The following is a 15,628-nucleotide window of genomic DNA, read 5'->3' on the forward strand; positions in this document are numbered from 1 at the left end:
AAGGCGAACAAACCGGTCAGTCCTAGAGGAGATCAGCCCTGACTGCTCCTTAGATGGCCAGATCCTGAAGATGAAACTCAAATACTTTGGCCACCTAATGAGAAGGAAGGACTCCCTGAAGAAGAGCCTAATGCTGGGAGCGATTGAGGGCAAAAGAAGAAGGGGACGACAGAGAAAGAGGTGGCTGGATGGAGTCACTGAAGCAGTTGGTGCAAACTTAAATGGACTCCGGGGAATGGTAGAGGACAGGAAGGCCTGGAGGATCATTGTCCATGCTTCGGACACGAATTCGCAGCTAACAACAACAACATTACTTATTTATTCCATTTGTACCTCAACTTTCACCTCATTGCAGACCAAACATAGCTTATTTTCCCCTCTTCTGCCTTTTAGCCTCCAAACAGTAATGCTGTGAGCTAAGTGAGGCTGAGAGAGTGTAGCCAGCCCAAGGTTACTCAGGACATTTCCATGGCAGAGTGGAGATTTTCTCTTGAGTCTCCAAGATCCTTGTCCAGCACTAACCACTGTAACAACCTGGCTGAAACCAAGATGCTGCTTTGATGTACAGACCTAGGTTTCCTGCAGCTCTTGTGTTGGCTTCAAGGCTGGAGTGAAACTGTTGACTTCAAGGCTGCATATGCTAGCCTTGAACCCCAGTTCTTTGCTGGGACCTTTCTTCTGCCTCATCTCACTTGCTCCAATCCAAAATGCATTATTATTTGGAATAATTGAGTTCAGTAGAGTTTTCTTTCAAAGTCTTGTGGCATCTTAAAGACTATTGTATTTATCACAGCATGATGTTTCCTTGCACTTCATCAGTTCTCCGCTGCCAAGCACATACATGTATGCTTTGGAACAGGAGGGGGGGGGGGAAGAAGCTACTGAGTTTCCAAATTTCTGTGAAAGTATCACTAAGGTTGCTGTAAAGTTCAGTTAACCTTGCAGCTTCAGCAGTTGGTATGTGAGTAGTTAGTAGCTGTATTATTTATGACTGTGGAGGCATAACTTCGAGAACAAGGTTTGACAGAAGAGCCCTAAGAACTCCCAACACATCAGGAATCAGGGAGTGGGCCTTGACTCCATGTGTGAAAAAACAATATTTGTGGAACTAACCCAATAGATTAGATATGACACTCTGACCAAACCATGACTTATAAGAATGATTCTCCCTTTAGAAAGCAGGGACACTAGCTGGGTACCCCAGCAATGCCGACTTTTTGCTTCCCAAACTCATCATCTTTAGTTCTATAAACATTTGTTGTTGTTGTTATGTGCGAAGTCGTGTCCGACCCATCGCGACCCCATGGACAATGATCCTCCAGGCCTTCCTGTCCTCTACCATTCCCCGGAGTCCATTTAAGTTTGCACCTACTGCTTCAGTGACTCCATCCATCCACCTCATTCTCTGTCGTCCCCTTCTTCTTTTGCCCTCGATCTCTCCCAGCATTAGGCTCTTCTCCAGGGAGTCCTTCCTTCTCATGAGGTGGCCAAAATATTTGAGTTTCATCTTCAGGATCTGGCCTTCTAAAGAGCAGTCAGGGCTGATCTCCTCTAGGACTGACTGGTTTGTTCGCCTTGCAGTCCAAGGGACTCGCAAGAGTCTTCTCCAGCACCAGAGTTCAAAAGCCTCAATTCTTTGACGCTCGGCCTTCCTTATGGTCCAACTTTCGCAGCCATACATTGCAACTGGGAAGACCATAGCCTTGACTAAACGCACTTTTGTTGGCAGGGTGATGTCTCTGCTTTTTAGGATGCTGTCTAGATTTGCCATAGCTTTCCTCCCCAGGAGCAAGCGTCTTTTAATTTCTTTGCTGCAGTCCCCATCTGCAGTGATCTTGGAGCCCAGGAAAATAAAATCTGTCACTATCTCCATTTCTTCCCCTTCTATTTGCCAGGAATTGAGAGGGCCGGATGCCATGATCTTTGTTTTCTTGATGTTGAGTTTCAAGCCAACTTTGGCACTCTCCTCCTTCACCCGCATCAACAGGCTCTTTAGTTCCTCTTCACTTTCTGCCATTAGAGTGGTATCATCTGCATATCTGAGGTTGTTGATATTTCTCCCTGCAATCTTGATCCCAATTTGTGACTCCTCTAATCCCGCATTTCTCATGATGTGCTCTGCATACAAGTTAAATAGGCAAGGCGACAGTATACAGCCTTGCCGAACTCCTTTCTCAATTTTGAACCAGTCAGTGATTCCATGTTCAGTTCTCACTGTTGCTTCTTGACCTGCATATAAATTTCTCAAGAGACAAATAAGATGCTCTGGTATTCCCATCTCTTTAAGAACTTGCCACAATTTGTTGTGCTCCACACAATCAAAGGCTTTAGCATAGTCAATGAAGCAGAAGTAGACGTTCTTCTGGTACTCCCTAGCTTTCTCCATGATCCAGCGTATGTTGGCAATTTGATCTCTAGTTCCTCTGCCTCTTCGAAATCCTGCCTGTACTTCTGGAAGTTCTCGGTCCACATATTGCTGGAGCCTAGCTTGTAGGATTTTGAGCATAACTTTGCTAGCATGAGAAATTAGTGCGATGGTGCGGTAGTTTGAACATTCTTTGGCATTGCCCTTCTTTGGGATTGGAATGTAAACTGACCTTTTCCAATCCTGTGGCCATTGTTGAGTTTTCCAAATTTGCTGGCATATTGAGTGTAGCACTTTTACTGCATCGTCCTTTAAGATTTTGAATAGTTCAACTGGAATGCTGTCACTACCACTAGCTTTATTGTTGCTCAGACTTCCTAAGGCCCATTTGACTTCACATTCCAGGATGTCTGGCTCCAGGTCAGTAACTACCCCATTGTGGTCATCAGGGATGTTAAGCTCGCTCTTGTATAGTTCTTCTGTATAATTTTGCCACCTTTGTTTGATCTCTTCTGCTTCTGTGAGGTCCCTACCATTTTGGTCCCTTATCATACCCATCTTTGCATGAAACGTTCTCTTCATATCTCCAATTTTCTTGAAAAGATCTCTGGTCCTCCCCATTCTATTGTTTTCTTCTATTTGTTTGCACTGTTCATTTAAGAAGGCATTCTTATCTCTTCTAGCTTTTCTCTGGAATTCTGCATTCAATTGGGTGTATCTTTCTCTTTCTCCCTTGCCTTTCACTTCCCTTCTCTCCTTAGCTATTTGTAAAGCTTCCTCAGACAGCCATTTTGATTTCTTGCATTTCTTTTTCTTTGGGATGGTTTTAGTTGCTACCTCTTGTACAATGTTGCGAACCTCCGTCCATAGTTCTTCAGGCACTCTGTCTATCAGATCTAATTCCTTAACTCTATTTGTCACCTCCACTGTGTATTCGTCAGGGATATGATTTAGTTCATACCTGAGTGGCCTAGTGCTTTTCCCTACTTTCTTCAATTTAAGCCTAAATTTTGCAACAAGAAGCTCATGATCTGAACCACAATCAGCTCCTGGTCTTGTTTTTATTGACTGGATAGAACTTTTCCATCTTTGGCTGCAGAGCACATAGTCAATCTGATTTCTGTGTTGACCGTCTGGTGATGTCCATGTGTAGAGTCGTCTCTTGGGTTGCTGGAAAAGAGTGTTTGCTATGACCATTGTATTCTCTTGACAAAATTCTACCAGCCTGTGCCCTGCTTCATTTTGTACTCCAAGGCCAAACTTGCCTGTTATCCCGGTTATCTTTTGGCTTCCTACTTTAGCATTCCAATCCCCCATGATGATAAGCACATCATTTTTGGGCGTTGCTTCTAGAAGGTGTTGTAGGGCTTCATAGAACTGATCAACTTCATCCTCTTCAGCAGCAGTGGTTGGGGCGTAGACCTGGATCACTGTGATGTAGAATGGTTTGCCTTGGATTCGAACTGAGATCATTCTGTCATTTTGGGGATTGTATCCCAAGACTGCTTTTCCTACTCTCTTATTGATTATGAATGCTACTCCATTTCTTCTGCGAGATTCTTGTCCACAGTAGTATACCTGATGGTCATCTGAATTAAATTCACCCATTCCTGTCCATTTTAGTTCACTGATTCCTAAAATGTCGATGTTCAGTCTTCTCATTTCTTGTTTAACCACGTCCAGCTTGCCTTGATTCATGGATCTGACGTTCCAGGTTCCTATGGAATAAAAATCTTTACAGCATCGGACTGTCTTTTCGCCACCAGTTACTTCCACAACTGAGCGTCCTTTCGGCTTTGGCCCAGCCGCTTCATTCATTCTGGCGCTACTCGTACTAGCCGTCTGCTCATCCCCAGTAGCATATTGGACACCTTCCGACCTGAGGGGCTCATCTTCCAGCGTCATATCGTTATGCCTATTGGAACTGTCCATAGAGTTTTCATGGCAAAGATACTGGAGTGGTTTGCCATTGCCTTCTCCAGTGGATCACCTTTTGTCAGAGCTCTCAGCTATGACCTGTCCGTCTTGGGTGGCCCTGCACGGCATAGCTCATAGCTTCACTGAACTACGCAAGCCCCCTTGCCACAACAAGGCAGCGATCCTTGAAGGGGGTCTATAAACATAGAGGTGGATTTATTGGGGGATACTTTTTCGCATGGTTATAATGCCAAGTCTGAACAGCAAGGTCAGCTGCACCAGAGGGCAGGGGAGGGGAGGAAGAAGGGCCATCTTTTCCATTGGCTGATGGTCCTTGTCAGGGGCTTTCCTACTGTTTCTGACTGAATGGTTGATGTTGTGTAAATTAAAGCTAGTTACTCTCTCTCATACACGAACATGCAACAATTTCCTTTTTGGAAAGTAGTATAACTCCCAAATGCAGTAGAAAGCCCTCTTCCTGCCTCATCCACACTTCTGGCATATGACGCTGAGCTTGCTTAGTCACTGCTTTTTCTTATGAGGCTTTGCATGAGGTTAGCGGTTGACTTCCTATGCACCCTTATCTCCTTGGAGAAGGCAAAGAGACTGGAACAGGGCTGGCCAGCCAGTAGTTTCTAAAGAGGCTGACAGGTATACACTGAAATAAATTGGTATGTGCAAATGAACAGTGAGAACCAAGATGCTCTGGTGTACTGAATTCTGATCAGAAAAACCTGGATTCAAGCACTGCCCCTGTGGTGTCGGGCATGGCACATTTATCTGAGCCTCAGTTGTTTGGCTATTTGGCAATTTATGAAATGTTTGTGACTTGCATTTCAGCAGCGGTGGCAGTGGATTTTTCCCTGGGGGCAAAGCAAGTGCTAAGCTCTCTTGGAGAGCTCCATCTCACCAGAGAACAGCTATCTACAGGGGAGATCCAAGGGAACTGAAACACTCCCTGGGTGGAGAGGGCTTCTCCCTTTGAGCTTCCCTCTGTGAGAGAGAGAAAGAGAGAGGAGCCTGAATCAGAGAGGGTCATTTGCCCAGGAGGTCTGGCGGGACATGGGCAGAACTTCCTAGTGGCTCCTGTTCCGTCGCAGCCCTGCTGTGGTTGTGGTAGGACCGCAGTGAGCTGACCGGTTCTTTTAGCAGACAGTGAAGGAGAGCATGTGTTCCCCCTGCTCGCTCCCTGTCATGGTTCTGGGGCTGAGCCAGCCACTTCTTTAAGATTCTGATCACAGCCGGTGCTGAATTTCGAAGGCTTGAGTGCTCAGAGTCTCCCTCTCTCTCTGTTTCCGCACAGACGCCGCCATCGCCCGTGCCGGGCAAAAGGAAAGGAGGGGACAGGGCCGGAGGTCGTCTCTCCTGCCAGCTGTTGGGCGCAGACAGTGAGTATTTGCCTTCTCATAAGTAGCCAAGACCCATTCCCTCCCCTCTCCCCCCACTTCTGTTGTGCTTAGTTTGGGTGGGGTACTGAAATCGGGCAGCTTTTCTCTCTCATTAGTCGATTGTGGCAGCCAGCTTAGATTTCGTCTTGCTGTTGGATCCCACGCTGAGGTGGTTGGGTTGTCACTGCGTGAGCTGTTCAGTCAGAGGGGTGGACCTTCTGAAGCATTACCCATCCCTGGTGATTACAGTCAGATTTATTAGAAAGAAACAGCATCTGGGATTTAATGAATTGATTTGTCGACTTGTTAACCTGTCAGCAAAAACACATAACGGAGATCACAGAAAGAGGGGGAGGAGGTGAAATATTTTTTAGCAAAATGGATCTTTTCCAGCAAGATGCTGATAGAGTGGGGGGAGGAAGAAGCGTTTTGTTTGCTGTTGTTCCTAGGGACTGAAATTTGGCAAGGGCCATCCTTCCTAGCCTCCCCCAAACAAGGCAGCCAAGTTTGCTGCTTCTTACACAAGAGCAATCCTCTTTCCAGCAGTGTTGGGCAGTCCTAAGCAGAGTTACACCCTTCCAAACCAATTGACTTCAGTGGAGTTAAAAGGGTATAACTCTCCTCGGGATTGTAATGTGGGTCATGCAGTCTTATGACCCTTATGGGTTTAGCGGAATGCTCATAAACTCTAGGCCTTCTAGCCTTCATTTCTGGCTCTTTCTGGTGTGAAAAGAAACCTGGATAGTGACATCCAGGAAGCAACAGAATGACCAACAGGCCCAAAATATGAGGCTTTGTCTCTTGGCATTTCAGGTGAGATTGTTGTGCCTGGTCTATTCTGCCTTTTCTACAGGACAACCTGGCTATGCTTGTTGACCGTGTTGTACTTGTCGGACTCAGAAGAAAAAAGGAAATCATGCACTTTATGAAATCACCAGACGATTATGAGCATTTTGCCAATGTGATACTACAACTACTATGACAATATATTGGAAGAGCAACCACTGACGAAGATAAAACAGAAAGTGGGTCACTTAACCTAGGATCCCGTTTTGGTTGACTCTTTATGTTTGATCATATGTTTGACCACTTAGAGTTTATGTTATAACCTTTTCACCTATAAACAGAGAAGGCTACTATATCATTGTGCCTCGTGATTTCCTTTTTTCTTCTGAGTCCACATTGAGGAATCCACAGTTCTATACTTGTGTTGTACTTGTCAGCATCTGTATTCAGCAACAGCAACCATGGGACGGTTAGTCTAGCCTGGTCCCCATTAGATCTACTTCACATTGATTTGGGGGCGGGCATTAGATGTTATGAGGTCACTGGCCCCAACCACAAGCTTGGCAGAAGAGTTCCATCTTGCAGGCTCTGTGGAACTGAACCAGCTCTGTCAGGGCCCAGATCTCTTCCAGGAGTTCATTCTGACAAGTAAGGGCCAGGACTAAAAACATCCTGGCCCTGGTTGAGGTCAGGTGTACTTCTTTGGGGCCAGGGACCACCAAAAGGTTGGCATTTGCAGAGCTCTTTGGGGGATGTAGGCAGCCTGAGTCTTGTGCTGGATTTGCTATAGGGATTGATCTGACTGAGCTCTAAGGTGTCTCCATCCTTAATGCTCCATGGATCCAAAGCTAATTAATCTCCACTTTACATCTTAGCAGCTCTGCCTTTATTCTCTGTCAGAAACCCTAGTATTAGTTCTGAGAAGGTATGGAAGAGTTACTCTAGGACATTTCCTGGGAAGGGTCTTCTGAGAATAAGGCATGCCTGTTTTGGGTGGGTCTGCGAGCCACATGTAAGCTCTGCCAACCTCCCTGTTGTTCCTACTTAGTCCAACATATGACTGAGGAATTAATGGCCCAGCATGGGATGCAGAGTTTGTCGAGTGGATTCCAAAGGGGTTTTTATAACCAGCCGCCATGTGGCTTCGTCTGTCTCTTGCCAGTTTTGCTTCCTGCACCTCCACTTCAGCACTAAGTCACACAAGTCAGTAGTTGCAATTCAGCCTGAAACAAGGCTTAAGCCTTTTAGGCAGAACAGGATTTCTGAATAATTTCACTCTGATCCAGAGCTTGGCACAGTGCTTCTGTACACCTTGGAGCGGAGTGAACAAAAGCTTTTAAACAAGCTAAAAATCACAGCAGAATCCAAGAAAGGGGGGACTGGTGGCCTCCAGGTAAAAGGGATTTGCACTGACAGAAAGAGGCTTGGCTGGGAGGCAAATGCAAACACATTCAGATAAGCCAGACCTTTCTCCTTCCCTGGAAACGTGAAACCATTTTGATTCATCAGGCCATTTTTCAAGGAGGCTGAATTCCTGCAAGTGTATTTTAGGGGACTCTAGCATTAGGGAAAGAGCCTCTTGTGGCGCAGAGTGGTAAGGCAGCCGTCTGAAAGCTTTGCCCATGAGGCTGGGAGTTCGATCCCAGCAGCCGGCTCAAGGTTGACTCAGCCTTCCATCCTTCCGAGGTCGGTAAAATGAGTACCCAGCTTGCTGGGGGGTAAACGGTCATGACTGGGGAAGGCACTGGCAAACCACCCCGTATTGAGTCTGCCATGAAAACGCTAGAGGGCGTCACCCCAAGGGTCAGACATGACCCGGTGCTTGCACAGGGGATACCTTTACCTTTTTTTAGCATTAGGGAAGCATACATGCAGTCTCAGAGTGGACTCTTTCGGTGCATATATGCCTGCTTTCTATGACTGAATGCTGGGCTTGATTTCACGCCAGGTCTGGGAAGTCCTAGTATGCCGTCCGCCTGTTGGAGCCTAACCCAGTACCTCCACCTCCACCCCCCTCAAAAAGGATCCTTATAACTAGGGTTGGTCCTGGATGGAGAGAAAGAAGGGTTTGCTGCAAGCTGGGGAATCCCTCTGCTAGGCACACTCATACACTGTAGAAGAAGATGCTTGCAGCTGGCAACATGGCTATCTGTGCCAGGAGAGTGTGCAGAAACAACTGTCTGCCATTCGGATCCAGCATCTTGGCAAAGCTGGCAGGCTTGGGATGAGTTCCAGACCATGACCAGTCATGGGTTGTTGCCCAGCATTGCCTCTCCCAAGCATGAGGAGTTAGAAAAGGGCATTGACAAAAGCATGGTGTTTTGGCACAGCACAGAGGGCTTCCAGGCAGTCCTAGAGTTCAGCAGCCCTGCGCATGGTCTCTGGGCCTAGAATACCCTGGGGAGTCCTCCTTCCCAAGAGGGGGCATGGCCATCCTTTAGTGGCAGCATCCCAGTGTACTCCTGCAGGAAGAGCAGATCCTGCAAGACAGATATGCACCAGAGCCCATCTCAAATGGTATTTAAACTACTCTGTGCAGACCCTGGAGCCTGCAGTACTGCCCTGGGCTGCTGGAGAAGTCCCCAAGAGCACATTCCTCTGTAGGGTTCATCAGGCCATTGTGAGGCGTGGCCAGGGACTTTGAAGGAAGGGGCTTGCTTGCTTGTTCCCTTGGTAACAGCAAAAGCCATTTTATTCTAGGGAGTGTTCGGTCCCTCATGTTTGCTTGCTTATTTTAATTGGATCGTTTCCACTTTGTTTTGTATTCTTTATTATAGTGGTTGCTTATGTTTAGATTTGTTTTTCTGTTCATCGTTTGTTTCCACTGGCTGCAAAGGGAAACATATTTCTGCCCACCATCTCCTTGGTTTTCCACTCCGTTGGAATTGTTACCCTTCACCCTGCCAAGTTTCAGGCAGGTAAGGTTAAAAAAAAATCTGCTCTGTTGAAGCAATTTAAATGCCCTCCAGCATACAGGGAGGTGTGATTTGGCGGGTGAGGGCGGTCTTGCCTCCTCTCCTAGGGGACTGTTTTTAAACAAAACTGGGGAGGTGTGCTAAAGCACTCTGTGACATGTACACTGTGCTTCACTCCTTGCTTGTGTTGGTAGCATGTTTCTCCCAGTCTGACTCTGGCATCAGAAGCTGGCTAGGAGGAAATGTGTTTCATGGCAAGTACAGGGGCTAGTGCCCTTCACCCTCACACTCTGCTTTTGATTCAAAACAGACCTTGTATGTATGTGTACATGCATTTTGGCTTTACACATGACTCAAAGATTGTCAGTCCTTCCCCCTTTACGAGACCAGTTTGTGTCAAGGACAAGGAGTAGCTGTTTTTGCAACAACAACAGAACATTACAGTGGTTCGCTCTGACATAGATACTTAATCCCTTAAAGTATTTATTTGAAATATTTATACTCTGCTCTTTGACTTTAAAAATCACGTAGGACATCTTGCAATAAGTTTTTATTAGTCTAGTACTTTTTGCTTTAAAATAATTGCATCATAACAGCAAAAGCAAAGCAATGAAAGCAAAGAGCAATTTAAAATGTACACTAGGGGTCAATTTGGTTTAACTGAAAACCTACAAAGCAGCACTTTTTTCATCCCCAAACAGCAGAAAATACACCAAAGCAACAGAAAAGTGAAACCTAGCATAGAGAGTCAATGTTGGGGGATAATTTCACTCCCCCCACACACACACACACCCTGCCTCTATAGAAAATAATTGTTTTAAGTGATCTTTGGAAGGCCATCAGTGGAGGTGCCATCTGGATCTCCTGTAGGGAAGAGTATTCCAGAGCCTAGAGGCCACCACAAAGGAGGCCCTCTTCTGTCTTCTCATGTATCTCTGATTCCTTACCTGGTTTGATGTTTCATCTTGTTGTGCTTTCTATAAGCCATCTCGAAGATACAACAAAAGCACACCTATTTAATAAATAAAATAAATAAACACCAACTTCCCTGCTAACAGAGAATATTAGCTGATGTCATGCCTTTTGCTGGCCTTGGACCATTCTGCCCTATATTTTCACTCCTCAAGGACCTGTCATGACAGGGCATTATTGTGCTCCTGATAACCACCCCCCTGTACTTATAGGGGCCATCCGATGCAGTTACTCCAGTATAACTCCATTAATTTTTCTGGGCTGGGACTAGAGTAACTCTGCATAGGGTTGCAATGCTTGTGAATTGAAGGTGGCCATAAGGATGCCCCAAAAGACGTTTAAAAAAATGCCTTCACTTAGCATATGCAACAAACTCCTAGGAAGATCTATATGCTGAATCCTTTTGCACTAGGATCTAATGGGGTGCAGTGAATAAAGCAGCAGACTAGGACCTAGAAGATCACTGTTCAGATCTCCACTATGGCATGAAAGGGTTTGGATGATGTTGGACCCAGAGGGTTGTTGTGAGGTGAAAATAGGGGTGGGGACCTGTGGGGACCCTGAACTCCTTGGAGGCAAACCGGGATTAAAATGCTATAGATAAGAAATCTTTCCTAACAGTTGCCTGGCCCTCTTTTGGGAAGGGGTCACGTTTTGACAAAAGCACCAACCAACTTAAGAGAATCTCAAGGGCTTAACAAGATGGTCACACAGTGACTACATTTCATGATGGTTGAATAGCTTTTTGAATGAAGGGGCCAGGGCACCACCAAGATGATCTGCTAAATAGTTAAAGGGAAGGATTATGCAAGTTTTGGTTTTCAGCAAACCACCTTAATTCTGAGGGAAGCCACCAGTAGCCTCCTGCCCATCCCATTAGGAGCAGTCACTAAGCCTCAGTCCTTCTTTGTTAATCCTGTGAGTGGGGATTGATACAATGGGCAGATAGCACCAATTTAGGAGGCATTCTCAATAGGTGGAAGGGTCAGGAATGAATGGGTTGGCCTCTGAACTGGAGTAAGAGACTTCCGCAAATGTTTGGCTCGCAGCAAGACTTGGCAGCTGCCAATCAGCTCTTTTCAAGGACAGAGGAGAAGACAAAAACTCTTATCCAGTCTTTAATGAATAACAAGAAGTTATAGCCATAAAAAAGGAGGGTTGTTTGTTAACAAATACATAACAAGCTTTAACCAAGCAGCATTTCCATGGTGCAGTTGTACAGATGTTATTTCAAAAGGTAACCAAAGGAAGCAAAATCCACCACTGTAGCCACTTGCCTCTGTATTAGTCACCCTCTCATTTAGTTACCCAGGTATTAAATGAAAGAGCCAGATGTAAAAGGGGCTGGCCCTCTAAAGTATCTTCTCCTTCATTTATTGGCAGGCAAATTACTGTCACCGCTTCGCCAAAGTTTAAGATCTCTTATTGATCCTGAAGAGCTTGATAGCTCAGGCCCATGATCTTGTGCAGTCTGCTTGCAAAACCATAGATCTGAGCTGCCCATCAGATCAAATTTATTACAGTACACTTTAATTAACTTAGAGCTGCGCTACAGAGCTTTCAAAAGAACTGAGCTGTGTTCCTAAATACTTTCCCTTGATCTGTCCAATTCCATTCTTGGCGATTCTACCTTAACTGGCATCCGTACTGGAGAACAAGTTTCATTCACCGGGGAATTGGCAGGTCTGCCATCATGTTCCATTCTGCCATGATGTGACCAGATTCACACAAAGAGATCTTTTACGTGGAGATTTGGTTGTATTTTATACAGGACCCTGGCTGTGGCTCTCTGTGATCTGTCACATCCTCTTGTACAGGGTTTCCCAACCATAGTGATGCAAAGTCCCCTCAGCACCTGGGTTTTCAAAATGGCGGCTGGGTAGAGCCCTCCCACCCTGTGCCTGCCACTTCTGGCTCCGAGCAAAGAGGGAAAGAAAAGGAGTTTTAATTTTTGTAAAAAAAACCCTACCCTTATTTGGGCAGATTGACCTGCCTCTTCCCAAAGTGGCCAGTTATGGGCCTGTTGGGGTGGATGGGAACGGGAGGGGCCCATGCTATTTAAACACTTTTCAGTGCTGCTCCTCTCACTTCTGGGGGCCATGGCGGGGAGGCGTAGCTAGATGCTGCTGCTTCTTGGTACCTCGAAGCCTGAAAAACATTTTATTGGTACCTTCATGGTCAAAAAGCTGAAAAAGGCTGCCCTGGTATCTGATCCTGTTAACTGGAGTAGCTGGAGACAGAACCTGGGACTATCTGTACTCAAAAGAGAAGCTCTACTACTGAGCCGCAACCCCTCCCTGCCTTCTTCGCTCTTTCCAGCACATACAAGACCTGCTCAACAATTCCAAGAGAACAGAGGACAGCATTGGAGGGGGGAGGGGCTTGTTCCAGATTCCTGGCTGAGTGGTTTCTATATTTATTGATTTTATTTAGATTTGCATGACCACCCTTCCCGGACACCAGCTTGGGGCAGTTTACAACATTTAGGTTTATAAACAAAACATTAGCAGTTAAAACAATTATAAAGTGCTTATAAAATGCTTAGGATTTGCTGCACTCAGTCCACTTTCTGCTCCAGAAACATAAGCAGGCCAGCCCAGATGTGCAAATAATTCTGGTTGGTGGCTGCCATCACTCCAGCTGCATATATATATCCTGGCCAGCAGCATCAGGAAGGAATTGTGGTGACTAGGGATGATGGCTACCACTACAATTTCTCATTTTTGCGTACTCTGCTGATTCTCCCAAAGAACAGTCAGCAGGCTACAAGGTCCAGCAACCTGTTCTTCTCCCTCCGGAGCTTCTATCCTTCCTGCGCAAGGGTTGGAGGATGAAGAGAACCTTGAGGACTCTGAATCCCACTTGAGCTTTGAACTTGGAAGACAAGAGAAGCTTGAGAGCCAGTGTGGTGTAGTGGTTAAGAGAGGCTGACTCTAATTTGGAGAACTGGGGTGGATTCCCCACTCCTCCACGTGCAGCCAACCTTGGACTAGTCACTGTTCTCTTAGAGCTGTTATCACAGAGCGATTCTCTTAGAGGTCTTTTAGCCCCTCCTACCACACAGGGTGTCTGTTTGTGGGGAGAGGAAGGGAAGACAATTGTCAGCTGCCTTGAGACCCCTTCAGGGAGTGAAAAAATGTGATAAAGAAGCCAGCTCTTCTCAGAGAGGGCAATTTCCTGCAGCTGCAGAAAGACTTTGGCCTGCCTGCATGTTAGGAAGGAAGCTGTGTATTTGTGCTTTGGTTTGGCTTCTTCCCCATCCTGGCTGTCAAGGAGGCATTCTTGCAGTATGCCACTATCCTCCATTCTCACCTTGACAAGGTGGCTTCTCCTCTGCTGGGCCTCAATGCAGGCATATAAATAAGCAGCCACCAACGACCATTCATCTGAGGAAGCCAGCCTGTGCTTCTCAAGGCTCGTGCCGCAGCAAACAAATAAGCCTTCAGCACTGTGGGACCGTCCTGCCTTTTTTGGGAAGTGAGGTTGCTGTCAGTGCTCCCAGCAAAGGCTTTTGCAGAGTCCTTGCAAAGCTCCAGTGATCTCCATCTCTGGGAAGAGTCTTGCAGTCGACCCATTGAATAAACCTTTTGGAGCATCCCTGTTGGAGATGAGTATTTTTAATAGGATCCGCTGCAGCTCAGAATTATGGCCAGTGAAGGAGCAAGGAGCAGGAGGAGTGGATCCTTTTCCTCCAATTTGTTCTTAGCCCATCAGGGTCAGAACAGTGGATTTCATCACTGTGCAAATCTTAATGCTGTTGCTCAAGCACGACTCAGTCCTTGTTTCTAGCTAGAGTAAAAAGTCTTCTGGTCTGTGGTGGTGGTGATGAGGGGAAGGGGGTGCATAACTGGGCCTGTGAGTGGAGGGGTGCGATGGGAACAGGGACCTGGGACTTGTCTCTGCCTTGCCGGTTTGCTTCCACCCTTGTTTGTGTTCTAGTACTCCTCCACTTTGATATTCTGCTAGGAAGCTTAACTGGTAACACCTGGGAGTTGAGGAACGGGAGGAATCCATCAAGACCTCTCCCTTACGGCTACCACCGTGCCGAGCCACCCGGCTCTGTTCCCCAGCTTGGAGACGCTTGATTTACATACAACACTAATTAGACACACTAATTATGTGAGCCAGGCACAATAAATTAACCTGTGTCATTTGCATAGCTTATGTCTGGCATTTCATCCCGTGTAGCGAAGGTCATATCTGACCATGTGCCTTTGCAGGAGGGGAAGGGCTGCCCAGCCCAAGGCTCCGCCACAAAGCCATGTGCTAAAAGGCAGCGAGGCCAAGTGCTTGGCTGTTCTCACCAGGGATGCATCTCCTGCCAGGGAAACATGTGTCAAATCCACAGCACGTTAATCTTCCCCTTCCCCCACCCAATACGTGCGACAGATAAATGGGTAAAGTAAATAGACTTTGGGGAATTATAGGAGGATTAGAAAGGAAATGAGCCCTGCCAGAGAAATAACCCCTTGTCACCACATGCCACAGGTCCTTGTAGAAGAAGAAGAGGAGTTGGTTCTTATATGCTGGTTTTGTCTACCAGCAGGAGTGCCAAAGCAGCTTCCAATCACCTTCCCTTTCTTCTCCTCACAACAGACACCCTGTGGGGTGGGTGAGGCTGAGAGAGCCCTGGAATTTCTGCTCAATCAGAACAGCTTTATCAGTGCTGTGGTGAGCCCAAGATCATCCAGCTGGCTGCATGTGGGGGAGGAGCAGGGAATCAGACCTGGCTCGCCAGATTAGAAGTCCGGGCTCCTGACCATTCCATCAAGCTGGGTCTCAGAACCTGGTTTGGCACAACACCTAAACGGAAGGAGCTGCCCAGCTGCCACATCAGTCCATCTTGCTCCACACGGCCTGCCATCCCTGAAGGCATAGGGGCTTCCGCAGGCTTCCGCTGGTGAGATGCTATGGTAGGCTTGAAGAGATGGGCTCAGAAAATGCAATACTCTTTGCTCACCCCACTTGATAGAGTGGCCGACACGTAGAACATGTCAATTCTGGGCTTGTTGTTACTCTATGATATCATTAGGAGTAAGCAATGAAAGCATTGTGCTAGTAATGATGGCCAGGCAAGTAGACCATTGCTGGAGCAGATGTCTTCCAGCCTTATTTAAATACAGTGGGAGCGAAGCCTTCCCCCCCCCCCCTCTGGGTTCCATGTGCCTCTGCTTTGGCTGGCTGCTTTTTAATTCTTCTTACGCCAAGGAAGCTGTGCTAGAGTGCACATCTGCCAGGATACAAAAGGGGCAAGTGTTTGGAGCAAGCTTGCTACAATCAGTCTG

At 46.6% G+C, this 15,628-nt stretch overlaps 1 protein-coding gene across 1 annotated transcript in view; it reads left to right on the top strand.

Moving 5' to 3' along the window:
- The window catches only part of FRMPD3 (FERM and PDZ domain containing 3), a 95,439-nt gene that overhangs the window by 45,351 nt on the left and 34,460 nt on the right, over positions 1–15,628 (top strand). Inside the window, exon 2 of the mRNA XM_077309333.1 lies at positions 5,586–5,670. The gene's annotated coding sequence lies outside the window, so the exon portion shown is untranslated. The remainder of the gene's footprint in view (positions 1–5,585; positions 5,671–15,628) is intronic.

The sequence above is a fragment of the Paroedura picta genome, chromosome 13 (genome assembly GCF_049243985.1).
Source record: "Paroedura picta isolate Pp20150507F chromosome 13, Ppicta_v3.0, whole genome shotgun sequence".
NCBI classification, from domain to species: domain Eukaryota; kingdom Metazoa; phylum Chordata; class Lepidosauria; order Squamata; family Gekkonidae; genus Paroedura; species Paroedura picta.